Source organism: Zootoca vivipara, chromosome 11 (assembly GCF_963506605.1).
Source record: "Zootoca vivipara chromosome 11, rZooViv1.1, whole genome shotgun sequence".
NCBI lineage: Eukaryota > Metazoa > Chordata > Lepidosauria > Squamata > Lacertidae > Zootoca > Zootoca vivipara.
Window position 1 is genome coordinate 12,284,387 of NC_083286.1, and position 18,938 is coordinate 12,303,324.

The window sequence follows — 18,938 nt, forward strand, 5'->3', positions numbered from 1 at the left end:
TGCCCCAGCCATCGTCATAATCATCATAACAACAACAATAACAATTTTATTACTTGCATGCTGACTCCACATCCTTCCCCAAAACTGGAAGCATAGGAGCCAAGCTCCCACCGACTCCAATAATAATACTCATTTGATTACTTGTATGCTGCCTATATGATTGGGTTGCCTCAGCCACTATGGTGTGACTCCCAACAGAACATTAAAAAATAAAAAAAGGTCAGGGGGGCCAGTCCGCCCCAAAGTTGATGGGCATTGCTATTTAAATGGTGTGTGCTCACTGCATCATGGGATTGATTGTGTGGGGCTGGGCTTACCTGCCCCCCCCAATATTTTATTCAAGTTGGCACCCCAACTGGAAGATATTCTTCCTAATCTCAGGCATAAAGAAGGAGGGCTTTGGGGCCTTCATCAGCTAGTTTAATCAGTCTGGTTTGTTCATGTCAGCAGGGTTTCTCAAACTTTGGTTTCTCTCCAGCTGTTTTGGGACTACAACTCCCCACCATCCCTAGCTAGCAGGGCCAGTAGTCAGGGATGATGGGAATTGTAGTCACAAAACAGCTGGAGAGAAACCAAAGTTCGAGCAACTCTGCTGACTACTGATCCTAAACTGAATAGTTGGTTGCCCAACCACTCCCTCCAGAACCCACTGCTCTCAACTGACTTGCATTCAAACTCCTTTCAAATCTGCATCCAATCATCACTCACCACCAGAATTCCACACTCTCTCTTTCCCCTCCCTCCTTAACATTCCCATAATAATTCTGATACAATTAGCTTAATAACCCTATTACATTCAATATTTTATACATGCTGCTCCCTATCACCATACTGTTAGAAACACTTGAGCTTTCCATTCCTGTTTCCTAGGAAATAGGGGTGAGCAAACTGCAGGTTCTCCATCCCTGTTCTAAAAACCAGATGTCTTCCCCCAAATGATCCTGGGAATTGTAGTTTGTTAGGGGTTCTGGGGATTTGTAGGTCTATGAGAGGGAAGCCACAATGGCATGAATCATTTTGGGGACAGTCATGTGCTTTAAAGGTGCATTGGATGCTCTTTAGAACATAGAGCGTAGAGTTGGAAGGTACCCCCAAGGGTCACCTAGTCCAACCCACTGCAATGAAGGAATCTCAACTAGATGAACCATGGCCAATAGCCATCCAAGCACTTCTTAAAAACCTCCAAGGATGGAGAGTCACTGCTTCAGGCCCTAAGGCCCTCTGGAGCAGGAGAAAACAAGCTTGCTCCATGTGACAGCACTTAGGCTTTAGTTATTGAAAGGGCTGCATGGTGTGGATCTCATATCAGTGTTACGAAAGTGTAAGCAACACATTTCTCTCTCCCCTTTCTCCACACTATGCAGAATTGCAATGGTAACCAGAAGGCTGGAGCTTGAAGCCCAACCATGGCTGGCTGTGGGCAGGATCCTTGCATTGCCAGGGCTTTGACTAGATGACCCTTGGGATCCCTTCCAACCCTGCCATGCTATGATATCAAGCAGCTAAAGGAACAAAAAGATGCTTCTGAAACATTTGGGAATCCTCCTCACCAGTGGCTTCTAGCAAGAGCTTGCATCTTCCTTAGGAGAGAGGCAGTCCAGAACAAGGGGGAAAGGCTCAGAGTTCAGGTAGGTGGAAATGCCAATTGAGTGCCCTATGCTATAGGAATGCTTCCTTCCCGTGTCCCCCACCCTCATGCACCAGACTGGTGCTAGCATGGCTGGGATCTCCATTTTCTTTGCAGGGAGGGAGCCTTTCCCCAACATATACTTTCTTCTGGCAAATCCCTGGAAAGACGTGACAACCCTCAGGTACTGGGGCAGAGGGAAGGAAAGGGTCCTTGTGAAACACATTTGGGGAGTCTGTGGCTTCCAGCAAGTGCTTTTCAGAAGCATTGTTCCCTCCAACAGGGGAGGCTGAGCATAGCCATCACAGCTAGTTGCCTTTGATAGGCCTCCATGCAATTTTCTAGCCCTCTTTGAAAGCCATCCCATCCAAGATGCTCTCTTGGTGCATCCGATTCTCCTATGCTTCCTTGCTCCTGCAAGGAGATGACTATTGTGATATCCTTTGGTTAACATCTATCTGGGCTGGAAAATATTAAAGAATCAGAGGACTAGTGAGCTTCCCTTGAAGCACAACTGATCAAAGGCAGGCAGATCTGTTAGCACCTTGATAAAGATGCTCAAATGACAAAGGATGCTATCATACCCCGCAAGCATCTCAAAAAAGCTCCATGCTGATGGAGAAGAGAGCAGTTAAGTGGTCAGTGGGGCTCCAGGTTGCTCTTTCTGGATCCCACCACAGCCCTTCCAAGTTGCCAAAGAAATCAGTGTCACAACAGTTTTTTCCTCGCACCTCCCCATGATCCCACATGGAGCCTTCTCAGATATTTGCTGTGTCTGAACCAGCAGATCCTACCAAACCAAGTAATCGAGGACCCAGTCAGAAAAGGAGTGTGTGCAGTCATACCAGAAATAAGCAAAATAACTAAACAGGTACGAGAAGTTACTCCAGAACTGGCCCTACTGAACACCTTCCAAGATAACAATGCCCACTCACACTAGAAAGAGCTCATAACCCACCAACAGCATACAATTCAATATGCCTAACTTAACCCGACAACCCCCCTCACCCACACACAAACAAATCGCATTGCAGCTAGCCAAAGATGATCAACCACACCCTGGGCCACCCCAACCTCTCTCACCACCAAGGAAACATAACAAGCGAATAGAAAGAGAACTTCCCCAAGTGACACTGACAGAAAACCCCCAAGCATACACTAAATAAATGAACTTGGGCTTTGCCACCCCAGTCCCTCTCTCCTGTGCCCCCCCACCCCCGGCTGCTGCCCCCTGAGCAGAGATTATTGCTTTTCAGAACTGAGCCATACATTGCAAAAATGTTCTTCTGTGTTTTGCTGTGTCTTGGCTCCAATAAAACAATTGTTTCTTTTCTGTTGGTTGGACTGCTTTGTTCCTTGACAGAAAAAAGGTAGTTGGGATAAAAAGAGGGTTTTTTGGTTGTTTTTTGAAGGGAGCAAAACTGCATGAAACTAGGTGCAAATGCTCCTCACATTTTAAAAGTTTTGGGTGCTGGTTTAGTTCTTTTGGCAATGGATGTGTAGGTGTAAACAATGTATGAATTCAAAAAGTTATGTCATGTATGAAATCAGTCTTGTCTGGAAATCATACATGGGTCCTCTTAGAAGCACTTTCCCTGACCATAGATGTGCAGAGGATAGGTGCTGTTTTTAGCAAGGCAACAATGACACTGTGCACATGTGTAATGGCACCCTTTCCTATGTAAGAAGCAAACTTGTGAATTTCCATGGGGCTGCCTTCTATGAATGAATGAATGAATGAATAATTTATTACGGTCGGAGACCAGCTTTTAAAACACGTTTGGGGGAACAATCCCAAAGGACAAAACATACATATAAAACTTTGTACAATGATAAAATTAATATTTATAAATGCAATGAGTGTAAAGATACTTAAAACTTTAAGATAAACTGCCACAGAGAACTGGCCCTGGGTTGCTCGGGGATCCGGGTTTAGGGACTTTCAAACGAACTTGTTTGGCTCAGGGGAAGGTCTATGTCTGCAAATCTGAACACAGACTCTGGTGACCGTCCGGGTTGTCTTCTGATCTTTGCCTAACAGGAGCAGGTCGTATATTTGCTTTTCCGGGAGGTCACCTAGCCTCACCAGCATGGAATCAAAGGTCTCCCTACGTGCCTCTTCATAGAAGGGACATCTAAAAAATAGGTGCTCTGGGCTTCCTATTTCCTCCAATGAACAGGTGCAGAGTCTTTGCGCGTATGGGACTTTTTTGTAGGATCCTTCCAGAACTGGCGAGGGCAGGGCCGAGCTTCTGGCAAGTGGGCTGCCTACTAGTTCAACTTTATTTGCACTTTTCTTTGGTGCTGAAGAGCATTCTATATTAATTGCTGTTTAAAATATTCATTCCTCATAATGTTACAGTATGACAATATACAAGTAAATTAATGCATAATGTATATAATTTACAGCACAAACCTATACACGTCTTCTCAGAAGTAAGTCCTATTGGGTTCAATGTAGTTTACAGTCGTACCTCGGGTTACGACCACCTCGGTTTGCGAACAGTTCGGGTTACGAACTGCGCAAACCCGGAAGTGTTTTCGCCGCGCGCGCGCATAAGCCACGCGCGCGCGATCGCGCGATTTGCACATGCGCAAAGCGCGAAAATCGCGAAAATCACGCTTTGCGCATGCGCAAAATGGCGGCGCCCATCGCGCTCGGTTTGCGAACTATTCGGGTTACGAACTGCGATCCGGAACGGATCGCGTTCGTAACCCGAGGTATTACTGTACTCCCAAGTAAGTGGGATTACAGCTGTAACATAATGTATTCATACAATCGATTAAGAAAACATTTTTGTGTATACTGAATATTCTTGATAATACTGTACACACTGTGAATAATACATTTCTTTGTCAGATAATAATCCCCCAGAAAAGCCTGTTGTATGTTGCTGTTTTTAGTGTCACGTTGCAGTTTTCAAAATGCCCAGCAACTCCTCCTGTTGCACTGGCATTTCAAGTATGAGTCAGAAGATTTGGATGAAAGCAGAGTTTTCCATATAAAGAACTCCTTCATTGTTCACTGTGGTTTATTTCATCCCACTCATTTAGAAGCCAGTATTGGGGTGTGTGTCATTTTGTTGTAAATATTTTCTGAAGTCATAGAAATTAATTTTAAAACATTATTGAAACTGCCTGCATCTGTATTTTTTACCCAGCAAGGAGACATTGAGTAGCTGTTAAGTCACATGGCTACAGTCACAGGGAATGTTTTGCTGGTGAATTATATAGCTGTCATGCATAGAATCATAGAATCATAGAGTTGGAAGAGACCACAAGGGCCATCCAGTCCAACCCCCTGCCAAGCAGGAAACACCATCAAAGCATTCCTGACAGATGGCTGTCAAGCCTCTGCTTAAAGACCTCCAAAGAAGGAGACTCCACCACACTCCTTGGCAGCAAATTCCACTGCCGAACAGCTCTTACTGTCAGGAAGTTCTTCCTAATGTTTAGGTGGAAGCTTCTTTCTTGTAGTTTGAATCCATTGCTCTGTGTCCGCTTCTCTGGAGCAGCAGAAAACAACCTTTCACCCTCTTCTATATGACATCCTTTTATATATTTGAACATGGCTATCATATCACTCCTTAACCTTCTCTTCTCCAGGCTAAACATACCCAGCTCCCTAAGCCGTTCCTCATAAGGCATTGTTTCCAGGCCTTTGACCATTTTGGTTGTCCTCCTCTGGACACGTTCCAGCTTGTCAGTATCCTTCTTGAACTGTGGTGCCCAGACCTGGACACAGTATTCCAGGTGAGGTCTGACCAGAGCGGAATACAGTGGTACTATTACTTCCCTTGATCTAGATGTTATACTATTGATGCAGCCCAGAATTGCATCTACCATAGGAAAGTAAGAGCCTGGTTGGATGGCATCCATTTGTATTGGGACACTCATATTCCAACTTCCATTTACCTTTTTTACCACTCACTCTCTGTGTTAAGTGAAGATAGGAATTTGGAAATATATTGGGTACTGAGCATTTGAACTCCTGCACAGCTGAGTGCCCTCAATTTGTGGATTAAGTGGTTATTGGAAGAGGAGGAGGAATTTGGATTTGTTAGGCCCTTGGAATGTTTGGGGACAAGCCAGACCTATACAAGAGGGCCAGGGTCTACCTGAACTTAGAATAAAAAAGGTGGCAGGAACACCTTATAACATGATTACAAAGGGAACATTGACAAGAGCTGAGGAATGTCTGGTTTGGAACATAACTTCCACAGAAGAGGGTGGAAAAGTTTTATGTTCATTCAGTTGGGAGATGGGTGAAATTAGGTATTGAGAATGCTGGGGCATGTGAAAGCAATTGTTGGTTAAAACACATGTGCCAAAGATATTTGGTGAGAGACACCATGTATATGGTGTTTGTTCTCGCTACAAACCTCTGAGCCAAGATGAGCAAGTTTCTACAGCCCTGCGTTATCCAGGGGGTTAACTGTTGCAACAAAAATTAGAAAGTTTGGTTTTGAGGTGCTCTAAAAACTTAACAAATTATTACAGCATAAACCTTTGTGAATTTCAGTCCACTAATCAAATGCATATGATAAAGTGGGTTGTAGTCCATGGAAGTTTGGGGACTTTCTGTGTGCTTCCTCTGGTAGAGATCAGCACTACTGAGTGTTGGAACACTTCTAGCCAATCCCCAAAAAAACCTTAGCCCTCTGCAAAGGAGGTTTGGACTGCAGCCTAAATAATAAAGTAATATCAAATAAACACAACAAACATAATCACCCACATAATAACAACCCGCAGATTCAAGAATCTGTCATATATTAGATAATCTCCTGTTTTCCCTACAGCAAAATGTTGTGATACACAGGCTGTGGGTCTTTTTATGTATCCCAGTGGAACATGCTACTAAGAGAGACATTTTGATGTGTTCAGTGAGGCACAGAATGAGGCACTAGTGCAGGTGGTACTAGTGATTATAAACAGTTGCACCAGAATCAAGAAAGACCAGGAGATTCCTATGAAAGGGGGACCTTCCCTGTAATGGACTTTGGGAACAACAGAATACTGTATGAGGAAGATGAGTGAGTGTGACCTGCTTTTCATAACTGCAGCCCCTTCTCATTCCACTCAGTGGTGCTTGGGGCCAGAGGCGCTGTAATTCTGCCTTTCAATAAACACATGTTATGTTAATACACATTGAAGAGAGAAAATGTCTAATAGCTAGAAATGCTTACCCTCTGAGTCATAGTGGTAGCTATTCAGATCAAGCCACTCATGCATATCTCACAATGTGTAAATTTGGTGCCTTTGTGAAACTGGTTTCTGGGTTCTTTTCTCTCTCTCCTTATTATCAGTGGACTCCAGGAGCTGTCTCTTGTCTAACAATGCTTATTAAAGTTCTCAGTATCATACCACCTACCTGGAGCTTTTATGTATTTGAATGTATTCATTTTTGTTTGCCAAGAAAGTATGAAATAACACTGCAGTTTGCTGCTTTGTTGTGTTCAGTTACATTTTGTTACCTTGGGATTGACTTTCCCAATCCTGTTTTCAAGCTTTTTCAATGTCTTCTCCGGTTTTCTTTGTTTAAACAAGCCTATGACAGAAACGTATTCCCTAATTGTTATCAATCATTCATAAACAAGCAGCACACATGGCATTCCCCCTTTGGCACTCTGCCTCTTTAGTGTATTTCAAAGGCATCTGTTTCCTCAAATTGTCTATTCCCTTTGTTTAGTGCAGCACTGAGTTTCTAAGTCTAAATAACCCCATATGTTGATTGGAACATTTTCTTTTTCCTTTAAAGGTTTCTGCCTTTTAAAACTCTTCATCCCAAAAAAACAATTTTGGTAATACAGTAATTTCCTAGCACTTTTATTCCCAGCTTACAGGTAAATGAAATGGATTTAAGTGTGTTAATATCTTGAACCCAAGCACACTGATTAGAAGCAAATTCCTTTGATTTAAATAATTAGGATTGAAGTGTACACAGAGGACCAGTCCTAGTATTAGGCAAAGTGAGACAGCCGCCTTAGGTGGCAGATACAGTGGGGTAGCATTCTTCTTTATTGGAAAAACTGTCCTGCATCCCCTAAACTTATCTGCTGCCCTTATGTGTTGTATCTCCAAATCTGGGAGAGTTCTGTACAGCTATTAACCAAATGAAAAACAACAAAGCCAGTGGACCTGATGGGATACCTGCCGAAATCTTCAAAGTGGGCGGAAATGAACTTACACAACAACTCCACAAGCTCATCAAAAAAATCTGGGAAAGAGAAGAAATCCCAGCAGACTTCAGGGATGCCAAAATTATCAATCTCTTTTAAAAAGGTGACAGAACTGATTGTGGAAACTATCGAGGCATCTCTCTATTAGCTGCGGCCGGCAAAGTTCTTGCAAGGATCTTAGCAGACAATCTCATAACAATATCCGAGGTGACCCTTCCTGAATCCCAAAATGGTTTTCGGCCTTCTAGGGGGACAGTGGACATGATTTTCACTGCTCGACAGCTTCAAGAAAAATGCAGAGAGCAAAACCAACCCCTGTATATGGCATTTATTGATCTGACTAAGGCTTTCAACACTGTAAGTCGTAATGCTCTGTGGACTGTTCTTCTGAAAATTGGCTGCCCAGATAAATTTGTAAACATCATTCGGCTCCTCCATGATAATATGACAGCAACAATCGCAGATAACAATGGCTCTCAAAGTGAACCATTCACAGTGGGATCAGGCATTAAACAGGGTTATGTTATTGCCCCAACTCTATTCATTATTTTCATTGCCATGATCCTACACTTTGTCGATGGGAAACTCCCCACCGGAGTAGAAATCATATATCGAACAGATGGAAAGCTCTTCAATCTGAACAGGCTGAAAGCAAAAAGTAAGGTTACCATAACTTCCTTCATAGAGCTTCAGTATGCTGATGACAATGTAGTGTGCACACACTCAGAGGATGACCTCCAAATCATCCTAAATATCTTTGCAGAAGCTTACGGAAAGCTTGGCCTAGCACTCAACATCCAAAAAACCAAAGTGCTGCACCAGCAAGTACAAAATAACCTCTGCAGCGCCACAAATCCAACTCAGTGGTGTAACATTGGAAAAATGTTGATCACTTCTCCTACCTAGGAGAAGGGCCAACTTCCAGCATCACCTGATGCCAAAATCCAGCATCACCTGAGCTCTGCGAGTGCGGCTTTCTCCTGATTGAAGTGCAGAGTGTTTGAGGACCGGGACATTCACAGGGAAACCAAAATGCTTGTTTACAAAGCTATTGTATTACTAACCTTAATATATGCTTGTGAAACATGGACCACTTATAAACGCCATCTCGAACTCCTCGAAAGATTCCATCAACGGTGTCTCCAAAAATTTTTACACATCACTTGGGAAGACAGGCGAACTAATATCAGCAAAGATCACCAGTGTTGAAGCAATGATTCTTCAACATCAACTTCGTTGGACTGGTCATGTTGTGCGGATGCCTGATGATCGTCTTCCAAAGCAACTACTCTATTCCGAACTTAAAAATGGAAAGCGTCATGCTGGTGGTCAACAAAAGAGGTTTAAAGATTCTCTCAAGGCAAATCTAAAAAAATGTAGTATAAACACTGACAACTGGGAAACACTGTTCTCCAGTTGGAGAACAGCCTTTACCAAAGGTGTCGTGGGCTTTGAAGAAACTCAATCTCAGGACGCAAGGGAGAAATGTGCTAAGAGGAAGGCACGCTTGGCAAATCCACACCGTGATCAACTCCCGTCCGGAAACCAATGTCCCCGCTATGGAAGGACATGTGGATCCAGAATTGGCCTCCACAGTCACTTATGGACCCTTTGTTAAAACCGTGTTTATGGAAGACAATCATACTCGGCTACGAGTGATCGCCAAAGAAGAAAGAAGTTGTGAAGGATTTTATTCCTGGTGTTGAAGTAAAAATCAGTTGCCAGCCTACTTGGCTTCTGTAAGTGGAATGGTAGTATCTTTGATTGTGTTGAATGCTGTAATTCCAGTTTTGCAATACCCCCCTTCTATTCTCTGCCCTACATCTTCCTGAACACCCTCATAATCGGCTCCAGAGGATTGATTGGAGGACCTCCCAGAGCAGGTTTTGGGGCATGAATTTTTTTTTTTTTTCATTTTGAAAAACCTTTATTACTTGTTAAAAATTACAAAATTACAAAGAAAATACATACAAAAGAAAATACATATAATCCAGTTACAAAACCAGAAAATACGTATAACAGATAAACAGCCTTTTCCAATCGTAGCATTCTAAAATCGGCCATAAAATCCCACTAACCCAAAACTTAATCTTTACAATTGGATCTGGGGGCCAAGAATATATGGAACCGGACAAGAGAAAGAATAAGAATGAAAGAAGAACAAACATAAGAAGAACGAACAAGGAAAGGGAATCCAGGTAAGTCAGAGGTACGGGAAGGTGGGACGGGGGGGTAGGGAAGGGAGGAAGGGGAGGAAGGGGAAATAAACAAAGAATAGAGGTAGATAAAGTAAAAATAGAAGAGGTGTAAAGTAAGATAAAATTTTGACTTCCCAACACTTATCATCGGTTCCCTCACATAAATAAATTTTACTAAGCTTCTCCTTTTATTTACATCAATTGCCTTTCTCTCCTCCCATCACCTTGTTTCCTATCCTCTTGTGTCTCTTAGTCTAAACATATCATTAATTTTGTGCTTATTTTTTGTTTATGAAAATATTCATCCACATATTTCCACTCATCTTTGATTTTTTGTTTTGGTATCCTTCTGATCGTTGCGGTTAGCTTTGCAAGTGTCATGTATTCAGTCAATTTTATATGCCAATCTTGAATAGTTGGAACCTTATCTCCTTTCCAATTTTGGGCGATCAGCATTCTAGCGGCCGCACACGAATAAAGAAGTATATTCCTCCTATCTTTTGGTATGTCCTCTGGGATCATGCTCAGCAGCAAAATCTCAGGTTTTTTCTCGAATGTCAACCTAAGCATTTTTTTCATTTCTTCGTATATTTTTGACCAATATGAGCTAATCCTATCGCAGTTCCACCAGCAATGAAAAAAATCACCCAGTTTCTCTTTACATTTCCAACATTTATCCTGGTTGTTTCTATAAATTTTAGCTAATTTTGCTGGTGTGAGATGATACCTATAAACCATTTTCCATATATTTTCCCTTATTGTCATACATGCTGTGAAATTTATATCTTTAATCCATAATTTCTCCCACTGTTCAACATAGATTACCCTCCCTATATCTTTTGCCCATTTTACCATTACATCTTTTACCATCTCATCTTTCATTTCCCATTCCAGCAAGAATTTGTATATTTTCGCCAATGATCTCCCCTGATTTTCTAATAGTAATTCTTGTAATTTTGATCTTTCCTCCTCGAATCCAATTACTTTGTGTTCTTTAAAGATCGATTGCACTTGAAGGTAATGTAACCAGCTTTGACAATATTGCTCAATTTGGTTGTATGGTTTTAGCTCATATTGGTTGTTTATTTTCTCAATTAATTCTTTATATGTTGGCCAATTATTCCCTTTGGGTTCTTTGCTTGTTGCTGACATTTCTACAGGTGAAGCCCACCACGGTATTTTAGGTTCTAGTAAGCATCTGAATTCTTCCCAAATATCGAACAGAGGTTTTTTAAATATATGATTTTTGAAGGATGTATATTCACCTTTCTTTTCCTTTAATAGGTATGCGTGCCAGCCCCCAGTATTTCTAAAGCCTTCCAATTTCAATAACTCCAAATCATCCAACAGGAACCAGTCTTTCAGCCAACACAGGCAAGATGCAGCATAATACAGTCTTAAATTCGGAACTCCCAAACCTCCTCTTTCTTTTGCGTCTGTTAGCAACCTATATTGTATTCTTGCCTTTTTTCCTTGCCAAATAAAGTTATTTAAATCTCTTTTCCATGTTTCGAATGTTTCTTTTTTCAATTTTATCGGCAACATTTGAAATAGAAAAATCAGTTTAGGTAAGATCATCATTTTAATTGCGGCAATCCTACCTGCTAATGTTAGATTCAGTCCCTTCCAATGCTCTAAATCCTCTTTTATTTTCTTCCAAATTTTATCGTAGTTATTATCAAATAAATCTGCTTTATTATTGGAAATAGTAATCCCCAAATATTTGATTTTCCTTACTATCTCCCACCCACTAATCATTTGTATTTCCCTTTCTTCTTCCTTTCTTATGTTTTTGATCATCAATTTAGTTTTTTGATTATTGACTTTTAAGCCCGCTACCTTGCCATAATCTAATAATTTACTTTTTAATCTGGGTAAGGTCTCCACAGGGTCTTCCAACATTATTATCAAATCATCGGCGAAAGCTCGCAATTTGTACTCACTTCTCCCAACCGATATGCCCTTGAGGTTCCTATCCATTTGGATGTCTTTTATTAGAAATTCCAGTGCCCATATAAATAATAATGGGGACAATGGGCATCCCTGCCGCGTTCCCTTAGAAATTTCAAATTCTTTTGATATGTCCCCATTAATGATCAACCTCGCCAGCTGTTTACTATATATGGCCTTTATTCCCTCCATAAATCTTCCTTTAATTCCTAATTTCTTCAACGCCCCTATCATGAATTCCCATGCCAGATTATCAAATGCCTTTTCGGCGTCCAAGAATATGAAAGCTGTCTTCTTGCTAGGGTTCCATTCCACATATTCGAACATATCTAATAGGATTCTAATATTACTAGACATTTTCCTTTGGGGTAGAAAGCCTTGTTGTTCTTTGCCTATTACTTTATTTAATACACCTTTTAATCTGTTGGCTAAAATTCCAGTAAATACTTTATAATCAATATTTAATAATGATATTGGCCTATAATTCCCTATTTCTTCTCTTCTCTCGATATCTTTAGGTATCAGGGTAATGTATGTATCTTGCCACGATTTTGGAAACTCTCTTCCCTCTAAAATTTCATCAACCATTACCTTATACACTTCTTTTAATTCATTTTGTAAGACTTTATAATGTTTTCCTGTTAGGCCATCCGTGCCTGGTGATTTCCCCAATTTAAGTTTATTTATCTCATCTGTAATTTCTTGATATGAAATTGGTTTATTTAAATTCTCCAATTCTTCTAAGCTAATGCCAAATCCAGTGAATTTATCTAAATATTCTTCTAATTTCTTATTATTAATGTTTTCCCCTCTATACAATTTACTGTAATATTTCACAAAGCCATCTTGTATTTCCTCTGGGTTGGTCTTAAGCTTTCCCCCATCCTTAATTGCAATAATTTGCTGCTGACTCCGTCTCTTCCTTAATTGCCAGGCCAATAGTTTGCCGGATCTACTTCCCAATTCAAAGGTTCTTTGTTTTGCCCATATAATTCTATTCTCTATTTCTTCATCCACTAATTGTTTTAAATTATTCTGTAATACTTTCATTTGTACTTTTATGTTGGCATTTTTTGGATTTTTCCCCAATTCTTTTTCTGTTAACTCAATCTCAGATTTCAGTTTTTCTATCTTTTCCTGCTTGTCTCTCCTATATCTACTTTTCTGTTGTATGTATAATCCTCGGATATAGGCCTTACTAGCCTCCCATACAGATGTTATATTTACCTCTGGCGATACATTAAGCTGGAAAAATTCCCTCACCGACTCCCTCAGTTTTCCAACAAAGGTTTCGTCTTCTAATAGTCTGTCATCCATTCTCCACCTTTTAATACTTTTCCTCTCTTCCCTAATCTTTACCATTATCGGGTTATGGTCGGTTACCGATTTAGCCATAATCTCACACTTTTTAATCAATGTTGTTAGACCTGTGGAGACCCAGATTATGTCTATCCTAGAAGCTGACTGTTTTGCCTCGGAAAAAAACGTGTATTTCCTTTCCGTTGGATGTTTGAGTCTCCACATATCTTTTAACTCATAATTTTCAATTATTTGGAAGAAAACTTTCGGCAACTTGCCTCCTTTCTTGGTATCACTTGATCTGTCTAGGCTTGGTAGTACAACACCATTAAAGTCGCCTGCGAATATTATCTCATCCCCATCAATAACCTCGCTTAATATCTGTTCAATCTTGTGGAAGAATCCAGATTTGCATCCGTTAGGTGCGTATATATTTACCACTATTACTTTCCCTTTGGGTGTATAAATTCTCACCCCTACCACCCTCCCTTCATCGTCTTGAAATACCTTTTCTGATTTTAGATTCTCTTTTACATATATTACTACTCCTCTTTTTTTCTTCTTTTTGTCGGCCGATATATACTCTCTCCCCAATCGTTCATTCTTTAGGACCCTTTCATGTTTTCTTACCACATGTGTTTCCTGTAAACAAATCACATTCCAATCTCCTTTTTTTAATACATGTTCCACCCTATTCCTTTTCCTTTTGCAATTCAATCCATTTATATTCCATGACACAATATTTAATTCCATAATTATTCGATGTTATTAATATTATTATTATTATGTATATCTATATATGTATCTGTCTATGTATGCGTTCAAGTATTTCTTTGATAAATTACTTCTCTTACTCCAGAATAATTAACTTTATTATTTCAATAAGAGGGGTAAAAAAGGAGAAAAGAAAAGAAAGAAAACTCACTGCATAACTTTCAAACATTCAGTATTGTAGTCACCTCGTCCCCACCCTCTTAATAGAAGTTACTTTCTATTACAAATACAAATTATAGGTTTTTCCTTACAACTTGTTTCGATTTCAACTCTCTTCCTCCTCCCCCTCTCCCCTTTCCACCAATTCCCTTCCTGATCTCTCCAAGAAGGTTTCTACGTCTTCCACACTCCTTATCGTTTTTCTTTTCTCTTTAAATGTGAAAGTGAGACCTTCAGGAAATTCCCATACATACCAGATCCCCTTTCTTGTTAGGGCATCTGTCAGTCTTTTGTATTTTTGTCTCTTAAGTCTGAATCGTTTCGGGATCTCCTTAAAAACGGCAATACTCTTGCCTTCGATCATCAGGGGTTCCTGTTTCTTTCTTTGTAAGATTTTATCTTTTAGCAAGCCGGAGTTTAGAAATATCAAACAGTCACCGGGTCCTTTAAATTTCTTGGATCTGTCCCCTCTGACTCGGTATATTTTGTCCACATCTAACGTCAGCTCATCTTCTCTAACACCGAGCCATGCCGCCAATTCTTTACATATCTTTTCGTCGATCCTCTCACCTTGTCTTTCGGGAACGCCTCTCAAACGAAGAATTAACTCTTTCTGCCTCATTTCTACTAAGGCCAGTTGGTCCGCCAGCTCCTCTTGTGCCTTTAGCAGTTCTCTCCTCTCTTTATCATTCCTTTCTTGCATTCTTTTCAGGTCCTTACTCTCTGTTGTCAGTTTACCAATATTATCCTCTTGATTGTTGACCTTGGTATTTAGCTCTTTCACTGCTTTTTCCATTTCCTTATTTTTACCAAAGAGTTCCTTAATTTGGCCAGTCAATTCTGAAATCACTTTGGAATTGTTCTCTAGTTTGGCCTCAACAGAGTCCAATTTATCATTTAGGGTTTTGTTTATTTCCGTAATTAAAGTTTTATTCATCTCAGTAATCAAATCCTTGACGTCACCTAGAGGGTCATTCTCTCCCGTAAGAGATTGGCGTTTTGAAGCCACCGTGGCTGCTCTGGTTTTTGATCCCATCGTCTCGCAATTTTTCCTAGCTTTCCTTTTATTCAAGACAGGTATCCACTGGTTCTCCAGGTTCACCCTAATCACCTGTTATATGCCCCACACCTTCTTATTTGGGAATCTCCTTTCAAGGGCTCTAATAAATCATTATACCAAAACTGGAGTTGGGGACAAAAACATAAAATTAGGGATATAAAAAACCTAAATAATCAAATTTCAGTCTCCAGTTGGGGGGATTCCGAATACAATTGTAATCACAGAGGAGAATTGAAAGTCGTACAGTCAAAAACTCTGTAGGGTGGGGGGGTCAGATGTCATTAAGGCAGTCAGCCGCTAGATGTCACTTCTATCTGCCCATCAGAGTTCACACACTTCCTTAAAGAGTGTTTGTTTTAACAATTTGGTAGAGGTGAGCCGTCGCCATTTTCTTTCAATAATTTCAAACCCCCTTTCCTTCTTTCCTTTCTTCTTCTCTTTCCTCTTTGCCTCGTCTCTTTCTCTACTCAGATGTTATTTAGTCCTTTCTCTTTCACTCTTCCTCCCCTTTCTTCTTAAAAGACAGTCTCACGCCGCAAATCGCAACCGCAAATCGCAGTCGGACCAAATCATATAACAATTATGCAGTCTCTCAGTCTCCGTTTTAAAATCAACTTTGCGCACAGCAGTCAAAACCTTCTTTTGGCTTAGATTATGATACTTTCTTCCAAATAACTCTTATACACAAGCAGTTGTTACAGCTATTCTTTGCCGGTGATACAGTGTTTCTCCGACTTCGTTCTTCCCCCCCCGGCGCCTCTCCCGCTAATCTTTTAGGCAGCGCCTTTAATTGCTGCGAGTTTTCCTCTTTAAATAGTTGTCTCTTATCATTAATCCTCCGTTCTTCACGGGGGGGGCCCTCTTAATATTCTTTAAGTCGGTGAGCTTCAGGCGCTTACCGGGCAAGTCTTCCGCGTCGCGATAATGGCGTCCGTAGTTAGAAAGCTGGACTCCTCTCCGCCGCCTCCACAAATAGTGCCGGTAGCGGAGTTCTGTCCCTTTTGCCGCTTTTCTTATTCTTCCGACGAAAACCCCGTGTTTTCGTCGTTTGGAGGGGGGCTTTGACGCTAAGCACCCCCCCTTTAAGCGCCACTATCCTCTTGGTTAAACTCTGCAAACGCGGAGCTCCAAGTTTTCGTGACTCGCTCCCAGGGCGCCTTCACCGGAAGTCGTTTTGGGGCATGAATTGAGCTCTGTGCATGCTGCTTGGATACAAGACATAGTCTGTTGCCTCAGGTAGTAGAACATTGGCCTGGTCCTGTGTACCCTATATTGTGTTCGAGAATTCTTTTAAGAGAGATGATTCAATCAGTATGGAGAATGGGTAGCAATGGTACTTGAGGCTGAAGGGCAGGTAATAAATAGCAACAATGAGAGCCAGAGGATGGGTAAGTGGGAAGATAGGAAGGAGCCGTTTTCATCAAATTGTTATAACAATTCCCTTTTGACTAATACAGGCATCCCCAAACTCGGCCCTCCAGATGTTTTGGGACTACAACTCCCATCATCCCTGGCTAACAGGACCAGTGGTCAGGGATGATGGGAATTGTAGTCCCAAAACATCTGGAGGGCCGAGTTTGGGGATGCCTGGACTAATACGAGCACAAGCAACATGTCTTGCCATATAGATCCAGAGTGTTAGTTCCCTGTGGAGGAAGAAAGAACCTCAGACAACACAGAAGACATGACTGCCCTGATAACTGAACTGAGAGAGGAAAAATCTGTCTTTTTCTGTATCAGTCTTATAACAATATTATGAGATAATCTGCTTCCATGATAAAGGTTTAACGAAAGCCCATATAACTCATGTAGCAACAGAAGCTAACAAAACCGCTCTGAAAAGGCGCCCATTACATTCTGGCGGCATGAAAGCTTTATGAGGCGAAGGCACAGGCTCAACTACTCTATAGGGCTCAACTATATGCCCCTATCCCAAGTTTAATCCAATTAGAAACAGTCCAGACAAAGTTTATTAGAGCGGCTCTCCAAACACCTCTCTGTGTGTCAAATGCCACCTTACGGTTAGAAACAGGAACGATACGGGTGGAGGCAAAAATCTGGATACAAGTGTGCTATCTATGGCTGAAATTACACCACAATTTTCAGGGCCTGGTCCCGTTCATACTGAAAGAAAACTTATCATTCGCCATGGATTAGAGCCATTGTAAATAAGTTACAAATTATAGGCCTTCAACAAACTCACCTCATCTCCTGTAATATAATCTAATGTAATGTAATCTCCTGTGTGGTAAGGAAGCTGTACTTCTCAGGATAGAGCAGGATTGTGCAGAATTATTAAAACAGCAGAGAGCATTATTGGCTGCTCACTCTCCACCTTAGAACAAATCTACACCACCAGGTGCCATAGAAAAGCACTAGACATATCAAGAGATCCAACACACCCTGGTCACCATTTCTTTGAGCTCCTGCCATCGGGATGGAGATATAGAACAATGCAGGCAAGAACAAGCCGTCTCAGGAACAGTTTCTTCTCTGGAGCGATTTTGGCCTTAAATGGAAAGCCTGGACTTTGAAGTCATCTTATTTTACTTGTTATTTTGTATTATATTTACTGTTTTTAATTAGGTTTTTAAAATAAATATTTTAAACATTAGTGATGTAATGTAAATTACTGTGCTGGTGGGTAACCGTAATAAAGATTTACTTACTACTTACTATGAGATAATCAATTACAGTTTATAAATATTGTTTGTTGCAAATAACTTTTTATAGGACTCGAATCAACCAAGGATTTTTCTGGTGTGTTAAACTGCAGCATGGCATAATTACATTTCTATTCTCCCGCTTTCTTTACATTGATTCAACAATAGGCAATTAAAGAGTTCACAGTGAGTGAATGGATTCTACTAGATGGCATGAACTTTGAGATAATATTTACCAAATTGTTAAAGGGTTACTTTTTTCAACTGAAAACCAATTTTGGAGCTATTATTTGAGAACATACTATATTTTGCAGAAATGATTCTTAAGTGCAATGTAGTGGTATAATAATGGAAATGTATTTGCATTTTTATCATGTCATATAATGTTTGTATTTCCAAAGCTATAATAAGTATTAAGGGACATGCCATATTAGGGGTTATTTTGTCATTGTGCATGAAAAACATTGGTAGACTTACAAAACCTTGCAGAAAATTGCGCAAGGCACCCATTTCAGAATCACTCAAACAAAGATTTATAATTTGGCATAATATTTGGACTGTTTGATTATTTTATAATTTGGAATGTTTTCAATGTGGCTTTTATTGGATTGTTAAATTGGAAAACTTAATATATATATATATATATTTAAAAAGAGACCCACAATTTCAATATACACATGAGAGAGGCAGCACATGCCTGTTCTTTCCCCTACACATCTGGAGTAAGTCTTAGCTTGGTTACTATTCCCTCCTTGAAAAGTGTATCGAGCCAAAGGAGGAAGTTGTATGAGGAACACTTCCCACTTCCTGTTTCAGTTTTTTTATACTCTTCAGCTTTATTTACTCTTCAAAGCTCAGATCAGCACCTGAGCTGCCAATCCTTTTCTCACTTCCCCTTTCAGCTCTATGTGCTATTCATGGCTCAGATTGGCACTTCAGTAGCTGAAGAGGAAGAAAAGCTACTGAGTAGTAGTGGATCTGGGAAAGTGGGATGGGGGAGGAAGACTGTGACTGGGTGAGGCAAAGAGG